The 8709-nt window shown below is 44.6% G+C and overlaps 1 pseudogene; it reads right to left on the reverse strand.

Moving 5' to 3' along the window:
• Positions 1 to 2549: 2549 nt before the first annotated feature.
• On the reverse strand, positions 2550 to 3223 carry LOC144160818 (uncharacterized; annotated as a pseudogene).
• Positions 3224 to 8709: the final 5486 nt, after the last annotated feature.

An 8709-nucleotide genomic window follows, 5' to 3' on the forward strand; every position in this document is an offset into this window, starting at 1 on the left:
GTGGAAGCATTACTGCGGAGCTGCGTCAATTGTGCAACAACGGTTGCAAAGTTGCGGGCAAATACTCGAACGTAGGAGCAAAGGCCTAGCAAGCTTCGTAGTGACTTCATAGATGTCGGCTTGGGGAACTCAGCAACAGCCTTAAGCTTAGACGCGTCGGGGAGAACAGCGTCCTTTGAGACAACGTGACCCAGTATAGTTAATTGCCGCACAGCAAAGTGGCATTTCTTGAGGTTTAGTTGCAGCTTTGCGCTGGCAAGACAGGTCAGAACTTGCTCCAGGCGCCGTATATGGGTGTCGAAATGTGGAGAAAAAATTACGACGTCGTCCAAATAGCAGAGACATATATTCCATTTTATTCTGTACAAAACGTTGTCCATCATGCGCTCGAAAGTGGCAGGTGCATTGCAAAGGCCAAACGGCATGACTTTAAACTCATAGAGTCCGTCGGGTGTTATAAATTCCGTCTTTACGCGATCCGCCTCTGCCATAGGCACCTTGCAGTACCCCCAACGCAAATCGAGCGACGAGAAGTACACAGCTCCTTGTAGGCAGTCAAGTGCTCCGCCAATACGCCGTAGAGGGTAGAAGTCCTTCCTGGTGATCTTGTTGAGCGGTGATAGTGGACGCAGAAGCGTATATATTCATCCTTCTTCATCAATATAACGACTGGTGACGCCCAAGGACTGTTTGAGGGGTGAATAACGTCGCGTTTGAGCATTTCATCCACGTGGACATGATTAATGCGACGTTCTTTTGGTAAACACGATAGGGTCGTTGTCGTAGCGGTGGGTGCGAGCCAGAGTATATATTGTGTTTCACTTCTGATGTTCGGCTGAGCGAGGCTTTCACGCAGTCAAAAGACGATCTAAATTGCTGAAGTTCCTGCAGCTTAGCTCATTGAGTTGGGGCGAGGTCGTCAATGGCCTTAATAAATACGTCAGAGGAGGATGCGTCTTCTGCTGACACTCGGTTCAACTCTAGATTATCAAGGTGAGTTGGTCATCGGGCACGTCAACTACGGCATTCTAGTCGACAAGTTCACTCCTGCCGAGCGTTTCACCTTGCAGCAAAGATAACGAATGGGAGTACACATTTGTAACCAGCATGCGGCTAGCACCAGCGCGGGTCGATAAGAGGGCGGACGGCAGTGGAAGACGCCTGCGGTGGTTGAAGAGCACAGATGGCGTAAAGAGCAAAGTGGCGTCAGCATGAGAGACACAGCCCAGAAGCACGGAAACAGAGCACTGCGGCGGAATGGTAGTGTCCTCGCTGACGAGTTTAGCGGTGGTCCCATTGTCACTGTACGTTGCACCCTGTGATGGAAATTCAACCTCCGCAGGCGCACAGTCAATGACGGCATTGTGGCGAGCGAGGAAATCCCAGTCCAGAATAACGTCATGGGAACACGAAGGCAGCACGATAAGTTCGATTATGTACAAGAGGCATTGGATGGTGACACGAGCTGGGCACGCCGCCAAGGCTTGAATGTGTTGCGTGCTCGCAATCAGTCATGGGCACGTTACCGAAAAAAAGTAACAGTGTTATAGTTACAGTTATCTAACCCAAAAAAGTAACTCTGTTACAGCTACAGTGACGAATTTTCCAAAAGGAACTAGTTACAGTTACAGTTACTGCAAAAAAGTAACATCGTTACTTTTCCGTTACTGTATAAAACTAAATAGCTAACAAGATTTGGCTTATTTAATAAAAACCTACGAAGGCATGCAGGTAGTAAAAATTACACGTTGTAAAGCCTACACGGAACAACCTAAAATGATGCATACTCATGCCTAAACCAACAATCGTTGAGTACGCCTCATTTTAAATTCAGAGCATTTCAGTAACTCACGATGTCACCCGCGTAGACGTCCGTAGTCCGCACCGCACCCCTCCCTACTAAATAAAAAAATACTATCCGGCGCCCGGTTTCGATCCTTCGACACTGCGGGCGGTACGAAATTGACATGATGCTCTACCCACTGCGCCACAAAGCCGACACAGATTGGGACGCTACGAATGCGCCTTATAACGTTGACTCATTCAAAGTACTGCTGACGAGCGCTCTCACGTCAGCAGTTGCCACAAGTGCAACAACATTAACGTAACGCAAACTACTTAACGTCGTGCGCTCCCGGAAATGCTCTGCATTTGATCGTGCCCCTCGCGAGGGGGATGTTTCACTGCGTCTTCTCTCGGTCGCGGAACCCGTGGCGCCATCTGGCGGAGGCGCGGCACAACTCGTAGCACTTTCTTTGAAAAAGCGCCTCGAAAGCGCGGCAAATATGAAATAGGGATGATGCGCTTTCGAGGCAATCCGCCGACGCGGCTGCTTTGTGTACAGACTCGGCGGCGAGCGTCCCAGGATTCTGGTGCCGACCGAACCCCATTTGTAGGTCGATCCCGTTTTTTCATTTGTTACTTTACCCATGTAAGTTATCTCCTTGATCTGATTGCGTCGTGCATGTGCTTTTTTCTTTATTACGGAAGTTTTCCATCCATCATAAGGAATTTTATTTTCTTGTTGCTGCACTCTAGCTGTAAGACATTTATTTGCAAACATCATTGTAGCATAGAATTAGTTGTTTTTCAAAGTTGGAATCAGAGAGCTTCTCTCTCTTGAGAGCGAATACGCCACGTCCTCTGCTAAAAAGACGTTCTTCGGGTGCGCTGTATGGAATCCCCGTATTCCGCTGTATGAAGATCTTCTTTATCTTGGGGAACATTGACAGCTCGCTCAGACTTGTTCCTGGATTGTTTACCCACTGTTGCACCTCGATGGATGAGGGAGAGGCTTGCGGCAGCTGGAAGAATTCGTCGTCTTAGTCGCTTCCATCAGCAGCTGCTGGATTTTCACTGGTCTCAGCACTCTTGCTCGAGAAGGTGAAATGTTGCCGCTCTCCGCTCTTCTACCATCCAGTAGAGCTTGAACTGGTATCCTCGAGGACTTGAGAAAACCTGTGTTGACAGAGGTTGCAGGAACAATGTATGGTACTGATGTGGAGATTTAACTTCGAGGTACAAGTTATATAAAAACGAACAATGTTTGGTACGCACGCATGTGCGTCCCTGCGGGATCATGCGATGAGATAAAACAAGATTTCGCTCACCGCTTCGTGACTTCCTCGTGAAGGGCGCTAGCAAGGGGTTTGCAGTAATTTAGCGGCGGGAGGGACCGCTGGTAGCGCAGCAGGGAGTGAAGCGTTGGTGGTAGGACGCCCATGTACATGTATTGTTGTACTTGCAATATGTACAGAGCCTTTGCAACACCGTACATCGCCTGGAAAAATAAAGAAATACAATAAACGCACTCCCTAATCACAACGAAATAATCGAAATATACCATGCAGTATTCGTCAATGAAGCGGTATTGCTCTTGCTGAAATCGTGGCAACAAAAGCGCGTCGAATGTTGCGTCCACCCTCCCCTTCAGGACTTCATCGATGAATTTCACAGCGTTGAAGAGAGAATTCCATCGTATTGCGGTTGGAACTGAGAGCTGTCTTCCCAAGGTAGTCTTTATGGCTTCGGCTGCCTGCACTGACTGAGCTTGTTTTCTCCGAACAATCTTGTTCTTCCGAAAACCGTCCTCGCCATTTCGCCGAACTTCGCGTTGTTGCAGGCATTTTCGGCATCGACCGAAGCGACGAGGTTCAAATTATGTGCTGCACACCTCCTGTGCCGTGGCAGGTGGATCTCGTGAGATGAGGTATTCGAACCATTGTCTAGCACCTCCGTGATGCTATTTGCGACAACGTCTTCGCCATGTTCCCCTGTTTCTCCAAAGATCCTGCGTCATGAAAAGTGGAAATTACGAACAAAAACTTAGCACGAAAGCAAGAGCATGTGGTTAAACTTTTTATGCAGCATGAATGCCATCTGGTGGGCTAGATCAATAAAGCATATAAAATAAAAGCGCAAACCACTAGGAAACAAAAATCGATAGTGACAGAGCTAGCGCCTAATAATGACATTTTACGGAAGCCGTTGGTGACAGACCAGGAGGGAGTGAACGTTAATATTGATTTAGAAAATCCTGCACCCTTCCGTCTAACGACTACGATGGTTGAACGCAAAGCTTTCTGGGGCGGATTCTTTGGTGGTCGTATGAGTTTTCCAAACCGCTAAAACCATTTCGAAAAAGAGAAATTGGATAGGCGCCGGCTTCGTAATGCGTTGGACCCATGTTCGATTCTTGAGCCTGGGAGCATTTGTTTCCTTTCATTTCACCAGGCGATTTCACAATACAGACGGTATCAGTGCGAACGCTAAAGCTGCGCTTTAAAAGAAACGTACGACTACCCTGGCAGACACATCTGTGGTGCGCTTTTAACAGAAACAAATTTATAATATAACACAATAATAGGCTTTGAAATGGAAAATATTCTAACAAACACAACTCCGAGTATTAAAAAGATGCTGGCCGACACAATCCATGAAGTTTGCGTGTTGTACATGCCTGCATGGCGCATCGCCTCATCTAATCTCGGGAATTTGTCTAAAAAAACAAAGAAATACCTCTAGAACCCTTCTGTGTTTTACTTTGGCTTTCGGCGCGCGTAAAAGATACCCAGGTGGTCAAAATAATTCGGAGCCCTCCACTAAGGCGCGCCTCATTGCCTGCGTTGCGTCGGCGCGTAAATCCTTACAGTCAATCAATCAACTTTTCGACTCTACAAAATATTAGAAAATTAATTTAGGCTTCGTCGCAATCGTGCAGTGACAAAATAAATATAAGTATTGAAAAATTCAGTGCGACACAAAGTTTCGCGTGATACTTTCTACAGTCAGCGAGGTTCGCAAGTGATGCATGAGAGACTCAATGGTTTTTTGTGATCATAAAGAAGCATTCCTGAAGTCACGTTTAACGTTTATACTGCAGATAAATTTAGTTCCTTTTGAGAAGAACCGAAATATTAAAATTTTCGAGCTTCAGTGTAGACAATTAGATTAAAACAGGAGCATCCCTGTAACTTACCTAAAGGCTTTCACAAAGTTTGAACCGTTGTCCGTGGTGACGACGCATGTCTTGTGTAGGATCGTGTACTCCACAACTACTGCGTGCAGCGCTGTCGCAATGACGTAGTAGGTGTGGTGACCTGGGAGCCGTTGGCACACGAGCACTGCGGATCTTCTTTCCAAAGACTGTTCATCTATGAAGTGAACCGTCACACCCAGAAAGCTTCTATGGGAAATGAGCAAGAAACGGATAATAAGTAATATTATTAGAAACAACGTAAATATGGTCAATTAGAAGTAAGGGATGTCCAAAAGCTCACAACTGTCGCGCAAATTGCGCGGATTACAATATCCCAACCGCATTGCCTTGAGGTGTTATTTAGCAATTTTAAAAGTCATTGCTAAATAACTTTGAATCCACTTTGGTTAGATTGGAAGCTAAACAATGCTATGTTAGCTTACGTTTTAGTTAATAAACAACGTTTTTTTTTATTTATTTGCATACCTACTTCGCCCGTTGGGCATTATAGTAGGGGGGACAAATAATCGATATAAGATACAACATTGCACACTCTTTGAAAGGTTGAAGAAAGAGAAAAAAAACAATTGTAAGAAAACATACAAGGTTTGCGTTAGTAAGCCACACACTGCAGACCGTGAGTACAATGCTAATCACACATGTGGTATATTCTGAGGGAGCACATGAGACACCACTAAAAACAAATATCGGCCAGGTAACAAGATACATTCATTTACACAGCATGCTGGCTAACATTGCAAAGCAAAAATATCGGCCAGGTAACAAGATACATTCATTTAAACAGCACGCTGGCTAACATTGCAAAGGATAAATATCAAAGAAAGTTTCAAATGGCGAGTACATTTTTATCCATAAATATATTCTTGAAGGACAGTGGGGAACGTCACATCAGAAGCAACTTCGATTAGTTCAGGAGGCAGCAGGTTCCAATCGCGTATTGTACGGGGAAAAAAGGAGTTTTGGTATGTGGTTGTGCGCGCGCACATTTCTTTTATCTTGAGTAAGTGGTCGCGGCGCCCGGATATGTATGTTGGTGATTGTAGATAAGTCTCTTTGTTTAGTGGTGTGCGATTGAAGACGGCATCTCGAAGGAAAGAGAGGCGGGAAACAACACGGCGCAGTGAAAGATCTTCCAAACATATGTGCCGTTTTATTTATGTGACGCTGCTTTGGAATGAGTAAATGCCGGTTATGGATCGGGCTGGGCGTTTCTGTATCCTTTCTAAGCTGTTGACAAGAATTTGTGTGTGCGGGTCCCACACAACGGACGCGTATTCCAGAATCGGGCGAACGTTGCTTAGGTAAAGTGTTCTCTTGACATCTATTTTCGCGTGCTTAAAGTTCCGTTTAATGAAATTTATTACTCGTCCTGCTTTTAAAGTGATGCTTTGAACGTGACGATTCCATGTCAGATCGGCCGAAAACGTGACACCTAGGTATTTTGCTTCGCTTGTTTCTGATAATGGGGAGCCGTTCAAGCAGTACTGTGTAACGATTGGTTGACGCTTGTGCGTGAAGCAAATATGCTTGCATTTTGAGATGTTCAGGGACATAAGCCACCTGTCACACCATGAAGAAATTTTATTTAGGTCTGTCTGTAATGCTACTCGGTCAGAGTCGTTATTAATTTCTCTGTAAAGGACACAATCGTCTGCGTACAGCCGGATTTTCGAAGTTATTCCTGTGCCAATGTCATTTATATATATAAGAAATAAAAGTGGACCTACGACGGAACCCTGCGGAACGCCAGAAGATACGCATGCATATTCTGATTCTTCGCCATTAATTACCACTATTTGTAAACGACCTGTCATGTAGTTTTTGAGCCAAAAAAGGATGTTATCTGGTAAACCAAGAAGTGAAAGCTTATGGAGTAAGCGAACATGGGACACTTTGTCAAACGCTTTCTGGAAATCGAACAGTATGCAGTCTGTTTGTAAACCTTTATCAAATGATGTAAATATGTCATGGGTAAATTCCACTAACTGAGTTACGCATGAATGACCAGCTCTAAACCCGTGTTGGTAAGGAACGAAGAAACTGTTGTTTTGAAGGTGGGTAAAGATGTTAGTGTAAATTATGTGCTCCAGGGTTTTGCAGCACGCAGATGTTAAAGATATGGGTCTATAGTTCATGACACTGTTTCGGGGCCCACTTTTATGAATCGGAACAATGTCGCCCATCTTCCAGTCTTCAGGTAATTCTGAGGTTTCAAGAGATTTGTGATACAGTACTTCTAAATACTTTGAGATGGCATGTGCGCAGGATTTCAAAACAAGATTGGGTATCCTATCTGGACCTGGTGCCGAGTGTGGTTTTATTTTTGGAGAAGGTTGACTATTACAGAGTAGTAAATAGCAATATCCGGCATATCATCAAGTGCGTTGCTCAAGAAGACTGGAAGATGTTGAGGTACTAGCGTGGAATACACTGAGACAAAGTAATCATTAAAACAGCTTGATTTATCTCTATCATTGGTAACAGCTGCACTATTGTGGATTAACGGAGGGATACCAACATCATCTTTGCTGTTAGATTTCACCAGTTTCCAGAGTTCCTTTGGAATTTCTTTAATTCTAGAACCAAGAGAGTCAAAATACCGCTTTTTTCCTTCTGTGATATTGACCTTGATTTCGGAACCAAGCTGTTGAAGCTTAGAAAGTTGCAGTGGATCGGGATTTTTTGTATACCGTTTGAATATACGATTCCTCTTATTAAGTAAAACCTTTAATGGTTGATCAAACCAAGGTTTCTTTTTTCGGTGTTTCGCAGAAAGAAGCTTAGAGGGGATATGCAAGTCAATGAGCTTTAAAAGTTGCCCTTTAAACAGCAGCCATAACTCAGAGACAGATACAGTGCTGCTTTGTTCTGAGAAACTATCGAAGCTTGACTCAAGCGCTTCAGAAATACGAGAGTAATTTCCACTATCAAAGAAATAAACTTTCCTGGGTTTCGGAGGCGGTATGTACGGTTTGGAAGCAACGAGACGGGCAACCACTGCATCATGGTCGCTTATTCCGGGAACTATGGAAACAGATTGAAGCAACGAAGGAGAGTTTGATATCAGAAGATCTAAGGTGGAAGCGGCATTGCTATGACGCCGTGTTGGTTCCTCCACGAATTGATAAAGACCATGTGTTGCAAAAAATCGTAAAAAGCCGACGACAGGGATGAGCGCGAAGGAAGTACGTGAAGTTTGTTAATCCACTGCGCATCCGGCATATTAAAGTCACCACCGATGAGAAAGTAATCAGCTGAAACCGTAAGTAATATTTGAGCGAGGGTATTAAAGGTATGGCTGCTGTTGTCATTAGGCGGATGGTAAAATGCTCCAACTGTAAGCTGTTTGTTTTGTTCGAGAACAACTTTACACCAAACAGATTCACAGCTGTTAGCCTCAAAGTTAACTACGAAACTTGCCAAGCTGTGCTTGACTAGAACAAAAACGCCCCCACCGTGCGTATTCCGGTCTTTGCGATAGGCCACATATTCCGCAGGAAATACTTCAGAGCTGGAAATCGATTCATCCAACCAAGATTCAGACCCGATAACAATGTCAGGCCCAAAAGATGATACGAGCCCTGTTAACTCGTTGGTTTTGTTCTTAACGCTTCGGCAATTGATAAGCATAATGTTTAGAAGTGAAGGACCGCATGGCTCATGCTAATAAGGCTGTATCGAGGAACGCTGACGGTATCGCTAACTGCGGT

Source organism: Haemaphysalis longicornis, unplaced genomic scaffold (assembly GCF_048455015.1).
Source record: "Haemaphysalis longicornis isolate Haplotype H1 unplaced genomic scaffold, Haemaphysalis longicornis Haplotype H1 scaffold_11, whole genome shotgun sequence".
NCBI classification, from domain to species: Eukaryota; Metazoa; Arthropoda; class Arachnida; order Ixodida; family Ixodidae; genus Haemaphysalis; species Haemaphysalis longicornis.